Source organism: Antedon bifida, chromosome 3 (genome assembly GCF_963402885.1).
Source record: "Antedon bifida chromosome 3, ecAntBifi1.1, whole genome shotgun sequence".
Taxonomy (NCBI): Eukaryota; Metazoa; Echinodermata; class Crinoidea; order Comatulida; family Antedonidae; genus Antedon; species Antedon bifida.
Genome location: NC_136228.1, coordinates 6,384,050 through 6,404,758, shown reverse-complemented (window position 1 = coordinate 6,404,758; position 20,709 = coordinate 6,384,050). Strand labels below are relative to the sequence as shown.

The window sequence follows — 20,709 nt, the reverse complement described above, 5'->3', positions numbered from 1 at the left end:
TTGCTGTATTCATAATACTCTTGATTTCCCTAGAGATAAAAATGATAAGTCGCAGCTTATCTGATCAAAAATGAAGGATAATTTTCTAAGCACAAATCTAAGTTTCTTGTCAAAACGAATGAAAACAACTTTTTTGTTTATATTAATAAGCACTCTTTGATGACATTTTTCTGGTTGTGATTTATGATTGACAGAATCATGTCAATGTCAAAATTAGTAGGTCAAAAAAAATGATGATGTTAAACCCCATGGAAAATGCATGATTTGAAATTGACATGAGCAATTCAATTTTTTATCCTGATAAACCAATAAAAGAATTTGAAATGTGCAGTTGGTCTATCAATCACGTTTACCTATATTTTACATTTTTAAAATGTGTCATTCAGTCATGTGGTAAAATGCAATCTGTCATCACTATTGTAGTGGACTTCAGGTCGGTTGAACTAAGCCATTTGGAGGTAGGAGATGATGTCATCTGACAGGTATAAGAAAGGGATGTCATATCTGTGTGGTGTAATGCAGGAGGAATAGGCCCCTGGTTTAGCACTCCTAAGGGGGTCTCTAATGCTGGGTAGTTGCATTGGACTGCTCATGTTCTGGGGCCCTTAAGGGGGTTTAGCCAGTGAGCGCTCATAGCTGTTACGCCACTAAGCCATGGTAGATGATGTCATGTGACAGGTATGAGAAAGAGATGTTGTATCTGTTGCCCTCCCTCCCCAAGGTCTTATACCCAGTGAGTGTTTTCACCCTGACCTACTACTGTAGCGTCAAAAAGTATGGGAGGGAGGGATGTTGTATCTGTTGCATGCCCTTCCCCCAGTGAGTGTTTTAACCTTGACCTACTAGTACTACTATAGCATCAAAAGTATGGGGTTGTGGGGGAGGTGGGAAAAGGGATTTTGTTACACTTGTCACTATGTATGATCGAGAAGAGTAAGACAAGTTTAACAGAGGTTCTTTCCGGTTCATTATAGACTCCTAAATTTTGTCATGGGTTACTGTTGCTGTTCTCGTAGCCACATGGCCGTCATCGACGGATATTTAGTATCACTTGACTTTCACTGCTGGTGTACTCGAGGTCTATGTTTATACCATGCTATAGGGTTCTTGAGATGAAAGAAAACATATTAATCTGGATGAAACTTAATAGGTTTTGTTACGATGATGATGATGATCTCGACCCACTCCCCCGCCCCCCCCCCCCTCCCTCCTATATGGTGGCCTCAAAATCGTTGCTGCTACTTCTGCATATTACAGTCAAAGTGTATTTTTTCCCCTTCAATTATGTTTGAACCAACACGTCCATACTCTATCAATAGAAATCAACCTACTTTTAAACGCAACAAAACAACTATTGTGATTGGCCACAATGAAATACGTCTGTCTGCCTCTACAGCTGTATTGTAGTTCTTATCAAGCTTCTGGTTTGGTTGGGAATACCATTAGCACTGGAACTAATTTGTGTGAATTATTTTTGGTTAACCATATTATACTGTGTTTCTGTGTGGAGTGTTACAGAGAGATTAACACTGTTTGTTTTCCAGTTTTCACTGATAACCTTTAGAACTGGCAGTGAGTAGTCTTTGTGCATTCCATGTTTGTTATGAATTATAAAGTTTTATGGACAACTAATTCCTCCCTGATTGAAAACAAAAGCTACTTACAAAGTAGAACTTTGTTTTGTGGCTATTGTTTCCATTAAAATGGTGTGTTCAGTAGTTTATTTAGCAAGAGGTGTAATTTGGCTTAAATTAATTCATGGACTACAATAAATTTGACCAATTTTTCCTGTTAAAAACAGTAGATGGAGTGAACGTCTCTTTCTTCTCTCTTTCTTTAGCCCATATCATCCCAATGCTGGGCAAAGGTGTCTCTCAATTGGTGACAGTTGTTACTGTCTTTTGTAAAACTTTGCCATGCTGTGGATGCCTCAACTCTGTATAAATCTACATTATTTAGTATTGTGTGTGTTGTACTGTGTAAATCGTAAAGCCGTATTTTATTTTAAAAATTCTACTCATTCATCTTTTAAACGTTAGTATGCTTACCAGTGTTCTGGACATTTAAGTGAGATACCGATTCTTAGATGTATCTATCTAGTCTAAATAAACAATAATATGTTTATTTTTACATTTGTTTGCTCTTGTGTAATATTTTAATAGCTAGGCTAACTCAAGAAGTCCGGTATTTTATGTCAACATTTTCTTATTTTAATACCGGTTTTTTCTATTAAATCTTTCTGACAAATCCAGGTTTGTGAGAACTCTTGTTAGGAAGCCAGGTGTTGTCACCTCCAGTATGTTCACCTCCCTTGTGTATCAGTGCGGTTATACAATGATTGTAGTTAACAACATATTTTATGCTACAATAATCAACCATTAACTGTCATTGTCTAATTAACCTTTGGTTAATGAGGTGGTTGTTCTTTTTTTACACCAATTTCGGAAAATTATTATACTTTTTTTTTCATGTTTCAAAACGAATTATTAATATACGATAGTCGATTTACCTGGACATAACTTTAAATGAACAAGGATTAGTGGTCATATGATGTGGTTTGAAAACAATGAATTCTTTTATCCATGTAACTTATCCATTTCACATGGACATAATATAATTTGAAAATGTGTTGTTTGATGTGGTGTACAGTAAGTTTTATTATCCAGGCTGCTTGCTTTTTTCTACTTTTTCCAGACATTTATGCATAAAAAATGATTGAGTTTATTAATAACATCATCTGACATCAATAATTAGAGGCTGACATTTAATGGATGCACTTGTTTAAAAGAGAAAGATTTACTTGTTATAAACATTCCTATGAAATACTTTACTTTTATATCACATCTTTTTATATAGGCCTATACATCCAAGCAAATTACTGAACATCTGACAATTCTGTGGATATCAGTAGCTGGATCTCAATGGAGAATTTCATCTATATTCTATGTATCATAAAGATGAACATTCTCGTCTTTTACGAAAATAATATTGTATTTTAAATACATATTTTATAAAAATACTCTAGAATTTGCAGAAAAATAACAGCTTTTGAGATTTTATTAAGATTATGCTTATTTTTAAAATACTACAGAGATCCTGAAAGGATGGCTCTTTTTAGAACACTCATAATAAAGTTTTTTATTTTTACATTGAAGGCAATTTTTGTTCGTCTTATCAGTTTGATCCAGGCATGTCTGACTCATACCACTTTGTGGTCTTGTCCGTTAACAAAAATACAAAACTTTACCATGTGTTTGTGTGCAAACAAAATGTGCATAATCAAATAAAGAAATAAATCTACATTTGCCATGTACGTTATCGATGATTTGATGATTAAATAAATAAATCAATGAGAAAATCTGTATTTTGTTGTTGCATGACTTAGTAAAATTGTTCTAAAAGTCTCAAGTATTTTACAAAAATTTATGTGACAGTTTAAGCAGATGTATAATATGTTTTTTTTTTACTTTAAAATACCAAAATGCGGTTAAAATCTCAGATTAGCTTGTTAGATACACTTGCCAACTCTTTCTCAAACTTGCACTCATCCTTAAATTGAGATTAGAGATTGCTTTTATTCACCTGGCCCTCTTGTCAATGATTTCGACGGGAAAATCCTCACTGACACGAACAGATAAAATGTATATGTGCTTATTCATGCATTTGCCAGTAAATATCTTTCATTATTCAAGTCTTTTTTAAAATTCTTAGAACATAACTTGACCTAAATTTATTTTGGATAATCTGCCTATTAATAGAAGAGATAGAAATTATTTTAAAATAAAGCTCCAAAAACATGTATTCCAAGCCTTGTAATTAGGCATGAGTCTGTAAATGGGTACCGGTTAGTTCAAGACATAATGTTGCGCTGATTACTAGCTGCATTATGGGAGTATGTTTCCATATGTGTTTGATCCAAAAAATAATGTGAATAATAATGTGAAGCACTAAGAAGCATTGTGCAATAAGCGCTATATAAGAACGAATATTATTATTTGTTGTTTTCCGTTCATACACTTTTAATTGATTCATTTTCCCCCTTTTATCATCATCCTTTCAACAACATTTTTTCATGTTGTTTGAATATAGACCATATTCTAATATGAGTAAATTAATGTTCTCATCAAAATGTCATTAATCTGTGATACATTAAATGCTAATGTCATTTCTACAACATTTGATATTGAATGTACATGACATATTGGGTTTATGTCATTCAACATTGAATTTAATAGAATTTAGTGACGACAGTGTACAGTTGTTGGTACACAAACTGTTGATTTATTTCTGAATTGGTTGATCCAAATATGGTAGTGATGTGCCCAAATATGGCAGTGATATGCCTACATATGGTAGTGATATGACAAGTCCATATATGTTGTTGTTGGATTCTATTATTGCATAGAGAAACGTCCATTTACTATTTAATCGGAATCGAACCCTAAACACAGGATTAAAAAAGACTATGTTGTGATGTCGTATGTCATTTTAATTCTTTTTAAAGGGATTTTCATCCCTTTTGCAAGTTACCTTTTATTTTTATGATGTCCTTATGTGTAAACAATTTTTAAAATTTTGGTTATTTAGGCTATTCATTTTTTTTTGTTCTGTGTTTATTATTAGTTTTCTATGTGTTATATGACAATACGAGACTCAATACACTATAAATACTGTATTCCTTAAATGTGGTCCTACAATTTTCACCCATCTTGTACGACATTCAATGTAATCTATCGGTGCAATTGAATCTTCAAAACACAGAAGGAAGTTCAACAAGAAAAGGAAGCTAGAGGTCACTAATTATGTACAATATCAATTAAAAATGGCAATTTTCAATAATATTACAAGGTTTTAGGTCAACTTTGTTATTTTTATCACTGACATCGAATGTTACCAAATGACCTGGCTTAAGGGAGGAAGGAAAACATGGTACAGAGGTGACTTTCAGTATCCTATGTGAATTTTCTCACAAAGGCATTTTATTGTTTGAAAATTGGTAATTTTGAATTAATAATATTTATGAGCTACACAACTGGAGCCCAAATATTGTGTATTCAGTCATATTTTTACAATTATATCTAAATTACGAGGGACTTGAAAGCACTAAAAAAAATTCAAAACTGCAACGGACCTACAGAAAATAAAGATCATAGCATTTGGAGAAATTTTACAGCAGAAATAAGAGGTCGAGGCGAAAAAGTCAGAAGACTATTCGGTGGAACGGCGTAATGTAAGTAAAGTAATATAAATGTACAAGCATGGAAGATTACCGTAGTCCAAGCAATACTGTAATCATTTGAAGCAAAAGCTGGTATTATAGCAGCTAGACATGAATGTGAACATCCCGGGAGAAATTCCAGTCTTGTGGAAAACTCAAGCCGTGATTTATTCCATTAAATATAAAAAACCTTATACTCCTTAATATGTCATTATAAGTGACACAAACTTCTACATATAATGACATTAGATCAGATGTGTTTATATTGGAAAGTATGTTATCGATACGCATGATTAAGCACAATGCAAATTAGTCCGTTTAATTATAGTCATAAGGAAGATGGCCGTCCCGCGAGAATCGTAACGTTTTCACTCACTACTTAAACTAACTCTTGTACGATTTTTTTTTCATTAGAAGTGAAACTGATTTAGTGTCATCTTTCATATTAGATTAGCGGTGTCTGCTGCTAGTTTTGTTTATAGTCTGTTTTGATTTTAATTATAGGTTATGATTTTACTTTGTCCTTTAAGACTGTGTACAGATTATGAACTCGGAGACAGTTTATATATAGATAACCGCAACTTAAAATTAAACCATAAATCTGGTTGCTTTAACGGCTCCACTGTATTCGCTTAGTTGTTTGTTTTTATTGTGAGAATTCACGATACATGAACCTGTAGAATTGTTTCATTTTCTGTAAAATATTCAAACTGTTTAAAGCTCTGAAATGGAATTAAATTGAATTAAAAACGGCCCATCCAACTAGTCTGTTTTGAGGAGATCTAGCTCCGCAGGCTATTTGAGGAGGAGGTCTTAAGCAACCAGTAGAATATGTACAGTAGTTACATACAATACAGTAGTTGTTATTATTGTGTATCTATATGTATGACACAGTGGCTATGGCTAAACCCAGGGGCTCCTGAGCAGGATCAGGAGGGTATGATAAAAGAGCCTCAGACGCGTCGTTGGTATAACTATATGTACTCAAAATGACTCTACCTTACCAGTCATGCCTTCATTAGCGTGATATCTATTTCTGTCACATTGCATTTCATTTTTTTGAGTTATTAAAGAACAGGATATTGCATAAAAAATGTGTTTCACACAAACACCGATTTCTGGAACCAGTAAGACTGCAGGTTAATTGTATTATATCACAATAAATCTTGTTCAATCCTTTTGTTTTATTCTTGGAGTCTGCCTTTACAAACTATTATATCACCATATTATTATATTAACCTTAAAACTCTTATCAACACAATTTCAATAATAGCTGTACTGTACGTCTGTCTATAAAAGAGTTCATTACAAAGGTATAACCTCATCTATGTATGTAAACGCTTGATTGGTCGTTGACAATAACATAAGTCGTACGCATCATTAACGTATTCTGTCATTTCTTTTGATTCCTATATTCATACACATCGCTGAAGGTTTTGCAAATGCTTAGACTTGTTGTTCAACATTTTTGCATATGATTCTTTCTTTCCGGTGTTTTCAAATATCTTCAAGTTTAATTAGTATACTCTTTACCTCATTAAAAATAAGGTAGGCGTATGCATTATCATTCTGTCATTAAATACAGTCATTGATACTATTGTGAGCCAATACTTTGCATTAGACAGACTTGAGTTTTGTGTTTTGCCAGCCGAGGATAGCCACTACCATTGCACTACTAGTATTATCCAGTCTGTTTACTGTATTTTGGTATGTCAAGTTTTATTCTGTAAATTTGTATTTGGGATTTAGGTAATTGTGTCATCAAAGGCTGAATGAGACAATTATTATATCGTCTAAGGGGACTTAAACAAACTATAGGCCTCAGTGGCGTAACGGCTATGAGCGCTCTTTTGGTTAAACCCAGAGGCCCCAGAGTTTATGAGTAGTGCCCAGACGAAAAAACAGGCATTATCATATGTAGAAAAGGCTAAAAACACCAAGGCCTCAAACGTTGGAGGGCCACATAAGGTTTGTAAACCAGGGGCTTTAGGCCTCTGCGTTATGTCATTGATAGGCCTATGTTATAAAGCTCATGAAAAGGTTTTCCCCCTTTTGTGGAAAAATTAAGAGCTTCTGCAGGACTATGACAATTAAGATTTAAATTTAGTTGACACCAATTTCTGGGAATTCCATCAATTCCATAAATTTATCAAAATACAACATGAATAGTTCGTGTAAAGATCACAGGCCTTAGATGTTTTATTTTTCTGTAGAAGAAATAATTATTGTAAAAGATGCTTTGACTAAAGTGCTATTTTCTGTCACACTCATTAAAGTTATGGGTATTTGGAGTAATGATGATAATTATGACGTTTTGTAGTGTTTAGTTTATAGCAAGGACTCGGCACGTATACGAAAGAACATTGAATCATTGGAAAAAACTATTATTTGATGAATAAGCACCCATTTCCTGGGTGAGTGTGTTTTTTAATATTAGTAATATCATCTAGGGATAGATAGATGTATATTGACAAATGTACTTTTCATGTATTATACGATACGATATCAAATATATAGGTACAAATGAAATTTGGTTGGTTGTTTTTTTTTTTAGATTGGACAGTTTTTGCTGTTTTCCAAGTTTTATTCTAGTCTATATTGTCTTTCATTATCAAGGCATCTTTCATTATCAAGGCCTATGTAACCTGAATTAGTGTACCTTCTTGTATTTCAAACTCCCAATATTGGATCTCATGAAAACTAATTTCATTACCTATGTATTTATGCATATCATAATCATATTATAAAGCTCTGTCTACACTATCAAACTAGTTTATCATATTCATTTTATATCTTGACAAAGACATGAACAAAACAAAATTGAAAAAAATGAGGCAGGATTACCTAAATATTATTAAGAGAAATAACAGTCGAGGTGCTCGCTCCCTACATTGCATCATAACCTTTAAGGACCGTTACGCTGTATAGAATTAAACCGTACTGGGCTTCTACACACACAAACCATGGAGGTATAACACAGTGAGTCCGTTGCTTTGCCAGCTTACTCTTGTAGCATGTGTAATCGACTATAAAAACCCTTACTTAATTAGACGGGAGAGGATTGGATTTTTAATGAAATATGTTGGTATGAAGCTGTCTTCGTCACCTATTGATCGATCATAATCCTAGGAAACTTAAACGCAGCCTCACTTATTTTTATTGAGCTAATCCACGTCTGTCAACATTCAATATATTTTGACTTTTTAGTATACCATTTTTTAATTTTTCTATTATGAAATAATGTATTTTTTTTTATGAATGTTATATTTTCGTTACATTTTTGGTCCCATATGGAATATGATTATATTTTGATCAATAGTCTGTTTGGCATAGGTGGATCCAGATGGCTGGGGGAAGGGTGTCGGTGGAGGCCAACAACATCGTGACCGGGACATTATGTTAATAGTTTATCTTTTATAATTCTTACTGTAGGCCATGGACCCTTTTTGGAAATTCAATTTACTCAAATTGATAATGCATAGAATAATATTTTAGTGTATAGTATCTATGTACACTGTGTACACTTAAAATCATATACTATTTTACTAATTAATAAAAAAGTTTAAAATTCCTATATTTTCTAATTAAATTTCACCCATCATTCGACCCAATTTCAATTGATGTCATGTACAAATCAAGGTTGCCAGGTTATTATGATAGTTTTGCCCATTGTTGAAAACCTCTCGATGGTAATTCAATTTATAAAACAGCATGGTGATTGTAACAGATGTTTTATTTAATTTTTGACTAATTTTGAAACCCTTATGATCCAAATCTCCTGACAATTGTTTTGACAAAATATTCATACTTCCTCACTTGTGACTCATCTACATATAGAGTAGAACATTTATATAAAATTGTCTAGGTATTTATTTTTTCGCATTATTATAGTGGAACAAACCTCTGAGCATTCATATTTTTTGTTCACTCAGTACCTCCCAATGTTAAACTCTGTCTTATGTTTAGGCATTCGGTTTCTGCCCCCTAAGACTACAGTACAGTTTAGCCAAATGTTAAACGCTGTCTTCATCCTTATTTAGACATTTGGTTTCTGTCCCCCACGGACCTTTTTGTTCATCATCAAACCTAGAATTGTAAGTATGCACAATTTCTGGTAAATAACTAAAATCTCATTTTGCACCTTCCTTCAAATAAATAAGAATATGCCTATGTTATTTATGCATCAATTGCATAAATTAATAAATAATAAATATTTATTAAATAGTTTAGTGATCTGTAACCAGTGTTTACACTACAATTCTTAATCATATAAATATTCATTAATAATATCAACTGTACTATCATTCAGGTGTGTTATTATAGCGTTGTGTTATTATATTCACAGGTGCTATTATATTCCCAGGTGTGTATGTAAATTCTTATCAGAAATCCTGATTATATACAGTAATTATTAAATATCCCTGTTTGTGTGGATGTGGTTGTAATATTAATTTAGTATTTGCATGATGGGTGTGTGATTATTTAATTCTTATCAAATGCCCCGATTAAAAGATTTACATATTTGGTTTGTGAAGGAAGTGGTTAGAGTATTAATTTGTGGGATTTTAATTCACACTTTACAGAAGGCCATGCTATTACTGTAGGCACAATATCAATATCATTTTTGTTATGATACTGACTTTATATTTGTTTGTAGATAAGAGTTGCTTTATCCTCATGTTTTGTTAAAGATCATTACCAGTGATGTAACAGGGAAATTCCCCTGGTTTAGTAGGCCTACTCCTAAGAGCCCATCCAACGCTGGGCATTGGGCCTGCTCATGCTCTGGTGTCCCTTAAGCTCTGGGGCCCCTGGGCTTAGCCAGTGAGCGCTTATAACTGTACACCACTGATCAATGTAATCCATTTTTTCAAGCGCTGGAAACGAATTAAATATGATATATTTAAATGATTATTTGTTGTATATTTGATATTTATAAATTATGATTTATTGAACTTGTTTTGTGTAGTTCCTAGAATCGACCGATATATTTTATCTGGAAAAACTAATTTATTCTTATAAGCAGTAAACGCAAACATTTTGATTCTGTGATGAAATCCGATGGATTTGATAATTCCTTTATGTCGTCGTACAGATCAATCAATCGTGAACTTCATTTCTGTTCCTTCAGATCAATCTTGTGCCTCTCTATTTTCAACCCAGCTATTTAATTAATTATTAGTTATTATTTAATTTTGGGTCATACAAGCCTATTAGCCACAGAAAAGATGGTACCGTCTCATCTTGGGTTTTATCTGCAATATCGTTTGTATCCATGTGCAATTGAGTCCCGTCTGCTAGAGACAAGGTATTTTCTTGCCCTTTACCCATACAACAATTCAAAAAGTCTCATAACATTAACAGTATGACAGTATCCAGTTGACTGGATTCGCCAACCATTACCATGCATGTCACAACCATTATCCAACGTTCACTTGTGAACAAACTACTTTAAGGGCATCATTAAGATGCTGAAGATATTTTTTGCGGATACATAACACATATGTAGTCATTATTATGCTAAGTACTTGGATCAACATGTGAGAGAATATATTGATAATGCATCTGTTTCTGAACGATTGACCAAATGCATATTAAAGCCTATATGCCAACGTGCGTTGATATTCGATGACCACAGCTTTGACGTTCGCTGTTAGTGTTACTGTAGACTCGTTTCAGATGAAGTTTGTGTTTTGCTGTCGATTTAACGCCAGCTGTCTTCCGTGTGAACAGGTGACTATATTTGTCTTTATTGCTTTTCATAATGTCAACAGCTTTATTTGTATAAATTATGTAAATAGGAATACTGTAACCTACTTGTTTTCAATCATTTTACCTTTCTTTACACCATTTGTTTACTGTTTTATTTGAAGAAAATAAATGTTACTTTGAATTGAATTGAATTGAATTGAATATTCAAAAAATATTGTTAATAGAAAATAATAACGTATTTGTATGTGAAGTTATTTAAGCCGTTAAGGATGATAGATTTAATGTACACCTCTTAAATTCCACATTTTTATTGTACTGGCCTCGCTCCTTTTTTTTGCTACAGTAAATGGTGTGTTGCCTATGTTATATAGGAATACTGTAAAACCCCCTCCTTTTGGACATCCCTATTCAGGGAAAAATTTTACTGTAATATGTCTTTGCTGATATTAGCACAGTATAACAATAAGGCGAGTCGCACATTCATTCTGAACTTAGGTCTTCAAAATTGTATTAAGTCTGGGCACTATGTGCTACAGTGACCAGTTCCTTTTAATGCTGCCCCTAGTATTTGCAGTTGTACTTTATAGGAGTTGAACCCAGGTCTTCCTGTGGTTAGGACACTTGACAGTATACAGTATGTACAGTGGTTTGTTTAACTCGGATTCTATGTGACATTTTACATATTAAGTTAAACTGCATTATTCATTTTTATAAATTGTTTATATTGATTACTACCCGCTACTAGTTAAACCCGCATTTAATTAATTTTATGAAAACATGTTTGTATCCCTCTTTATTCTACCATACTTGCCACATTGTTTGGCAACTTATATATTATTATATCCGGTGATATTTCTCTTTTTTCTTTTTTTGGCACTAAAAGTTCAGTAAGCATAAAATTGTATCTGGGTTTTAATTGAATGATTCATTGGATTCAGTAAAAACCTGTTTACAGCAGTCTTCTTCTGTCTCATCAAATCTAAGTAAATATTGAACTAACAAACAACATATGCTGCTAGTAGTACCTAGTATGAAAAGTTAAGCTCCAGGCCTGCAAACAAAAGGTCATAAGTTCGAGCTGATCAACGATTTTCATTTAATTAACAATTTTGTATTTTTGCTGTTGACAAAAAAGTCCTGTAGTGGAGTTATGTAGCTTGGCGGTTGACGTTCTAATTGCCTTGCAATCCCAAGGTCCAGGGTTCGGTCATAAATAGTACTGGTACATTCTACATACAGACATTATGCAATATTACGATGTCGTCACCTTTACTGTTACTTAACTTTGAATATATTTTGAGAAGCTTACTTTGTTATGATTAGATTGGTTGAGTAATTTACAGTTGATGGTTCGGATAATTATATGTGATAGTTTAATCTGAGTGTCACTGGCTGTGGCGGTGACGTCCATAAGCTATGACGACGATTTAAAAGCAGGTCATTAATTTGATCGCAGGTGAGATGGTATAACAACAGACAACATGCGGTGTACGACTGCTTAGACATGTGAAATGTATACTGTATAATATAACACATGACTATATTTAGCATTGGTAAAGTGTTATGGTTTGTCAAACGGCCTTCCTTAAATCAAAATGTAGATGAAAAGTGTGTTAATTATGCTGCAATACATTGATGTAAATATGTATTTGTTTTTTAATTTAATATGTCGAAACTGTTATTTATTCCGTGTTCACTGACTGTCTTTTATGATTCAGGAAATCCCTATCCCTCTTTATCATCATTGGAAAGTTTAAGTCACTTCTAAAATCTTCTGATTTTCTTTTTGACAGCATCATGAGCAATTAATGATTGTTAAAATAGTGCTATAAAAATGGAACGATTGATTGATAGTAGGCCTACTGTATAGAAGAGATTATTGAGAGGGTTTGGTTAGTTAATATTTAGAAGTTAGTTAATGTTAGTAGAGCCATTTACATTTATTGGTTCTGTGGTGTTACTATTTGAATTGATGTCGGTAAAAGGTTTATTGGTGTATTGTATCTTATTCATTTGTTATGTATTTCATGGGAGAGCATTTCTTAGTTACGGTCGAGGGGTTATACTTGACTTGTGAACTAAAGGACCCCAACACATTTAAGTATTTATGCCATGGCCTACACGCCTCCTCAGCTTGGTATACATTGGGGAGTTGAAGTGGAGGTAAAAGCTATTATCTGATAATTTGTAAGATATGTTCCTGCTCAATTGCATGTAGTTTAAGACATCATCGCAAACTGCATACAGCCATGGAAGAATCAATTCCATGATACAGCCATGGAGGTTGTGGAACAACATAGGATTTACTAATGTAAAGTGTGTATAGGTAGCTAATGGGAGCGAACTTAAACCGTGCCGTACAGAAACAATCTTCGTTTGATCAAATAACGCCTCAAGGTACATCTTCTATTTTTAAATTTTCATCTTTGATATAAACTAAATGTTTCCCGCTATGAGAAACAAATTTGTACTAGTGCTTTTATTAAATATGTTGTGTTTTAATCACCCGCAAGATATTTTAGGTAATTAGTAAATTGCTAAGTGACTCGCAATTTGCTAATTTATTGCTATATAGATTCATATCATTTTAAAATGAGTCACTTCGTTTTGAGTTGAAGATGGATGCATATATATGCATTTCCATCGGCTAATTTTCTTTGATAATTTTCTTGATAAATTTAATAGCTAGTTTTCTTTAAATTATGTACAAGGTTAAAATAATAAATCCAGTTTTATCTGCACATCATTTCAGGTTGTTATCAAATAAAAACATTAAAATGTACACATTTCTTTTTTAATAGAACAAATAGATTATTTTAGACCTTATTTTATTTATTAACAAACTAGTTTATCATTATGCTATTGTGTATTTCATGTATGTTATATTTTGGAAATAGATTGAAATTCAATGAATTCTATTAATGTTTTTATAGTTTTTAAATTACTGTTAATTGGAAATAAAAAGGTTTAATTATTCGTTATTTTGTTTTTTAATATTTAGTATTTTTATGTTATGTTCTGACATAAATTTAGGTTGTTTTTGACATCCTTACTACATTGTGGGAAATAAGCATTTCCTTCTCAGGTCATGTATCCTCCAGCCATGGTTTAGAATCCTATTCTGAACTTTAGCTACAAATGATGTCTTTTAAAGTTATCATCATTGTATAAATTAGAGCAATTAGTGGTAAATCTTTTAATTATTTCGCGGCCAATTAATATATTAAATATTTTACTATATAAGTAGACTAGACGTTTCACTTGGCCTTGGCATTTGTGGTGTTCGTATTTCCTGTATAATAATAATTCAAATGCAAATTACTAAATTGACAAATGCTGTTATATAATCCAGATTATGTATTCAGAAAGTGGAGTTTTGAATCGGTTATAACACCAAGTGGCATCATATTTTCATTATCATTATATGAAGGTTAAATTACCATTATATAATAACCGCAAGACCAATTTAGAACACCGCTGATTCAGAACATCCATTGAACTAGTGCAAGGAAATAATCAACATTTTATAAATTAGCCAACGAGATCGCTAATCGCTTTAGATTTTGAATTTCACATTCGAGCAAAAGCGAAACGAGTAAATTATGGATACCATAACACAGCTGTATTCAAGAGTTAGCTTAGCTCCAACTAAGTTGATTGTTTTGTTTACTAGTTTATTTTAGCATGATCTATATTCTTCTTCCCTTGAGGCATTGCACTTGGCGGCTGTACCATCCTGGATGGCAAGCCGACTGAAGGAGGCTTTACCGTCTTTGATTTCTACTTCCTATGATAATAGTGGCTGACGTCCAAGTGCTTGACAGGACTATCGTCCCTTAACCATACGTATTACAGGCACATATTATTTTGTTTACAGTAGACCGCATACCAGATCTATTAGCATACTCAGCCGCCCCTACCTCTTATATTTTGAACAATGGCCTCCTCTCCCAATTTCAAAATTCTTGGTGTGCCATTGGAGTTTAATTACTATCAACAAAAAGACTTGGTACATTGTATCTTATCCGCTACGCCCTCTATGATCCTCTAGGTCATCGGATAATTATTACTACCATATAAACTAAATATTAATTGATAATAAAATTCGTTCTTGTATTAACAAACAGTTTTTTCACCATCATAAAAAAACTAACCCATGTGATATTTATATTTGTAAACAACATTTTAAACAGAATTAGAATGAGAAAAAGCAACCTCAACAGAGATTTAAATTAATTAATTGATTTCTAGTATAACACTGGCCGGTTTAAAATTTCTTCTATACCTGACAAATTTGTAAATATATTGTGTTGTGTTTTATAAAGTTTTTTTAAATGAATTAAAAGGTTATGGTTGTTTTTTTCCTCCAAGGAAATTCAAAGTAGGCGTTCCTCGTTTGTATGAGTCATTAAGAAAAATGTTGAACATCATTTTTTGTGACAATATCTTAGAATCGGACAGCATTTCATTAGAAAACATAAACAGAAAAGAAATAAGAAACCGCTAAAATGGCAAATGAGTATATTAATACGCAGTTAGCCCCAATTTGTTTTGTCGGTTTGCGTAGACCACGGATGGTATATGGCGGTGACCCCAGAGCTGTCACCTACTATCAGGATTAAGGAGATTAACAGCATTCCCATGGGATTAAGTAGGATGTAATTGCTTTGCGGTCACCAAAGGTATAATGAATCTAAAATAACTGGCAAAAGTGAATTTTATGAGTGACATAGTTAAAGAGGGCAATGCCTAGTCACCGGCGGGCGTTGGGTGTGTATGCAATAAACAAAGTTTTTATTTAGCCTTGCAAAATGTAGATACGGCACTAGTTAAATCTGATTGGTTGATATTTGTCATGTGTTCTTCCATGATTTATTTTGATACATGCTAGTTGGATGTTAAGTATATAATGCTGAAAACTTTTTTTTGGCTGGTGGTTGATTTTTGATTGATAATTTTATTGGATTTGTTTATCCATTAGGTAAGTTCCAACTCTTTCAGAGAATGTTTTTTTAAAATAAAATCCTATTAAATGGGTTGAATTTTTAGAAAGGATGTATTATGTTTAGCTATTGTAAATTATAAATAAGTTAATTTTGTTCATGTTTATATTACATTAAATTCATTTACCAAGTTTAATTAACTTGAGTTCATTCAATAACAATTTCTACTTAACGGTGCAATGTTTTCGATCGTAAATTCATTCTCAACGTGCCATAACACTCCTATGCCGCATTAAAGTCATCAAGCAATGATTAAACGTTATGACAATCCATTACGGGTCTAACAAATGTTTAACATTATTTTATTTATGTTCCACCTACACAACTTTTGTCGCATGTTCTTATCCAGAAAAATATGGATTTAACTGCAACACTTTAGAGATCGATGCTTTGTGTGTATTTGTTTAAAATTGGATGTAAAGTAGGAAAATATAACCGAAATCTACTACAGTGTAAACCCTCCTTTAAGACACACATATTAAGAGGACATTAACATTATTTAGATGACATCCTTATTATGAAGATACCCGATGTGAATAGGACACCGATAAGGTGACATTTGCCTGTTATATATATTTAACATTAATGTTCATTACCTACTTAGGGAAAACCTATGTTAAGGGATACATTGTTGGGCCTTAATATGCGTCCATCTTTTCTTCATTTTGCAGTCATAGAATTGGTGATGTCATTTCTAAATTTGGAGAGTCCACTAACATAATACATACTAAGTTGTATTTACTTATTTCAGTCTTATTCTCTGTAATAGTTGCATAGTCTTATTTTCTGTAATAGTTGCATATATTCATTTTATTCCAAACTTCTTTCAGAGATGTATTTTGGATTTTAACAACTGATAAAAAATACCTACCATAGCATAATATGCAGAAATTGTATACATTACTTTCAACAGCATCTGCATCTCGTATCTTCTTTCCTTCAAATATATACACACAGACACGCACAAGTCTAAGGTATTCCCCCGAGGGGCGTGGAAGATGTGTCGTCTAATCAACTGGTAGTAATACGACACTGCTTAGTTTATTCTAAAAAGTGATTATAACAAAACAAATTGCTTGAAAAATGCGCTGTTAAAAGCATGAGTTATTAATGCGTTCACAAGTAAAATGAGGTTGATTGACCTCCTTATTTGAGGAGTTCCGATTGTGTGCAAGCCTGTAAATCAGTGGGTTTAAACGAACTCTTGTTTTCCTGATGTTTATTAGTACTGTAGGTTAAATAATTAGGTATGATCAATTTTGGTTTAAAAGTTTTGATAGACTTTACATAAAAATGCATTATAGAGGGGGCTATATAACAATGCACTTACTACTGTACAGTATGTTCTTTTATTCAAGTGAATAATAATGTTTGAATGAGTAACTGTACCATGGTCACATGTTATTTGGTAAAAATCCTTGGTCTTTTTCTGCCAGTTGCCAATGTCATTTTGTTATTGGTCCAATGTCATGGTCACTACTTGCTAGACATATCAATGCCGATGTTTATTAGTACTGTAGGTTAAATAATTAGGTATGATCAATTTTGGTTTAAAAGTTTTGATAGACTTTACATAAAAATGCATTATAGAGGGGGCTATATAACAATGCACTTACTACTGTACAGTATGTTCTTTTATTCAAGTGAATAATAATGTTTGAATGAGTAACTGTACCATGGTCACATGTTATTTGGTAAAAATCCTTGGTCTTTTTCTGCCAGTTGCCAATGTCATTTTGTTATTGGTCCAATGTCATGGTCACTACTTGCTAGACATATCAATGCCATTTAATGAGCAAATATTTATGTAGTTAGAAACATACAAACATTTATTTGTAAGGGCCCCAGTGGAGGAAAAATCATTTTAGTTCAAGAAGGTAAAAAAAATTAGTAAAAATAATTATTTAAAAAAAATAAGAATTCCTTTTTACAGTTAAATTTCGATTTAAACTGTTTAAAATGTAGTTACCATTTAAAGACAACATTTAAATTACAGAGTACTAGTTTACTAGATCGAGAATTAACATTCGTCACCCTTCGCCGCCCTCATCAGACAAGACATCGGGGTCAACTGCAGGCGTCAAGGATACTAGGACGGAGTGTCGGATCTTAACTACTCAAACCCCAAGTGTACGGTTTGTCATTTCTGAAAACCGTCAAATCATGACTGCTTTCAAACTATCCTGAACAAGGTAACATGTAGATTCAGTCTGCTGCCCTCAATATTCACTGAACTTTTTCAAGTAATGATAGTTGAACATTTCTGTCTACTGCCATCTATGTTTGAAGAGTTTTTTCTAATTTTTCAACTTTTGATTTTACTTTTTTATTTTCAACACCAAACCATTTCATAACACAGTATATAGAAAACCAGGCTTTACTTTAGCTCTAAACGTCCCAATTTTTCTCCCTTAAAATTGCATTTGGAGTATCAGATTTTCTAGAAAACCAGATGTCCGCCCAAGAGTGACCGGCATCTGGAAATTAATACCTGTGTCATATTTCTAAATTTGTATTAGTCAATAATGTAATAATAATAATATAGAGTAATGCAGAAATTGCTTTTTTTTCTATACTATACGTGCATGTTGCATTTGTGCGTATCATCATATATTTACTTTTTGTTGCATAACACAATTTTGAATTTTGTGGATCATATGATCATTATACCATTTTATTAATTAAACTTATTTTGTCCCCTCAAACATACAATTCATACAGTATTTCAAAAATGAGTATTGTATGTGTTAATTATAAAAGGTAATTACACATTTCCACTTGACTTATGCCATACTAGTAGTTCCCATAGACAGATCATTGATCAATGGACTGTACCATTATCCACTTAGGGGAATAAATTATTGTATTATATTTTGCGGGTGGATAACAAATGGATTAATGAAGTAATGCAGTCAGTACGGAATAAAGACATTTTAAATCGAGCTTGTTGCAAATAACAGATTGTGTTTGTGTGTGTGTAGATAATTACTTTGAATGGATATAAATTTAGGGTGTGGTGGCATATATAATTAGATACAAAATACTAATAACTTGTTGACCTACTTATAATATATTGTTATTATATAAATTAATTACATTCTACCTGCATGCATAAATTATGAATTAACGGCGGAAAAAACAATTCATTAGCATATCTCCATTGCTTTGATTTTCCACCTGATTCGTGATATGGTTATTTAAATGTGTCCAGATTCTGTGATGCATGTATCATGACAAAAAAATATGATGTGCCCATATATGGGCATGATGATGTCATATCACTACCATATTTGAGCATATCACTACCATATTTGGGCACATCACACTTTTTATACCCTAACCTCACACATGAGATGCTGTATTATAAATTTACCTACGATACTGTACAAATACTGTCATACAGCACTGAGAATAGGGTAGGTTTGCAGGGTGCTACTAATACCCCTAATACGCTTAGCACAGCGTTTTGGATGGCGTGCAGCCTGGTGTGTTTTGCTATTAGTAATGTGAAAGCGCTATATACATAGAGGGTTTAATCACTTTTTGTAAACATCATGTAGAAAAAGATGGTTTTTAAATGTAGCCAATAACGGCCATATTGTGTTTAAATACATATTAATCTCATCCGAGTTCATAACATTATGGATTTAGTTTTAATATTTATGTACATTTAAAATGTGGATACGATATGTGTCAAATGTAATAACTTTGGTTTGTTATTCATTACATCAAATATTTTAAATCAATATTTAGGAAAAGATATCAAACATTTTAGTTATCAAATTTCGAAATATTTTTCAAACTGAAAATGAAGCATAATTTAGAAATAAAAATCTGGTGATGATATTTGATACTGCTGTGATAAATCATAATTATATTAAATATCATTTCTTATTCTTTTAAACTTTATGTTACATTCAAATTATTCTAAAAATGGAATTATTTTCAGTATTAAAATTTCAGAATTAAGAATTCCTTAAAATGTTGGACATATATCTTGATATTTGATATGGTTGCAATGTTTAAATATTTCAGTATGACATTCAATGAATGCAATATGACTGATGATTATGAAATGGTTTTTACAAAATTGTTTTGCAAAATGTATTTTCAATTTAAATGTAATTCAGGGACATATAATTCAAGATAAATCCGATATGCTCTAGGAGATATTTGATACCGTTGTGATATTAAGGTTTTATCGTATTATTACTTTGATTGAAGGGAGGGGTGGTTGTATTTACTGGCGTGAGTCATCTTGTGCGTTATTTACTTTACTTAGCTTCGTCTTATTACAGTCTATACACACCTGCTTGTTTCCAAATCCATATACTTAAGTAAGCAGTCAACTAGTTTACTTAAACTTCATACTATGTTTTGTTTACCACTTTTCAGGTTTAAACACATGTTCTCAAATTTGGTTTGTTAACAAAAAAACATTTAAAAATAATAAAAATGGATAAAATGAAATGGTTCAAAAAAGCTTGTAAATCAACTTTATTTTTTAAAATGTTTGTTAATATCGAACAATTGGAAATAAGGATAACATCGTCATCAATTTAACAAACAATAAAAATATTTATATGGAACTGCCAGTATTCAACAGCAATACAGATAAATTCAAAATTCATTTATTTCCAAAAAATATATAGCAACATGATAACTAATAAGTAATAAAAAAACAAAACAAAAGCGATTGTACTACTATACACAAAACTAAAAGTTCAGCCTATTTATTTTCTCTGCTCTCTTATTTACGTTCATTATACTTTATGG

At 32.3% G+C, this 20,709-nt stretch overlaps 1 protein-coding gene across 2 annotated transcripts in view; it reads left to right on the top strand.

The window, feature by feature from the left end:
- LOC144837227 (uncharacterized) overlaps positions 1-20,709 on the top strand; it is a 122,600-nt gene that overhangs the window by 42,686 nt on the left and 59,205 nt on the right. The gene's annotated exons all lie outside the window — the stretch shown is intronic.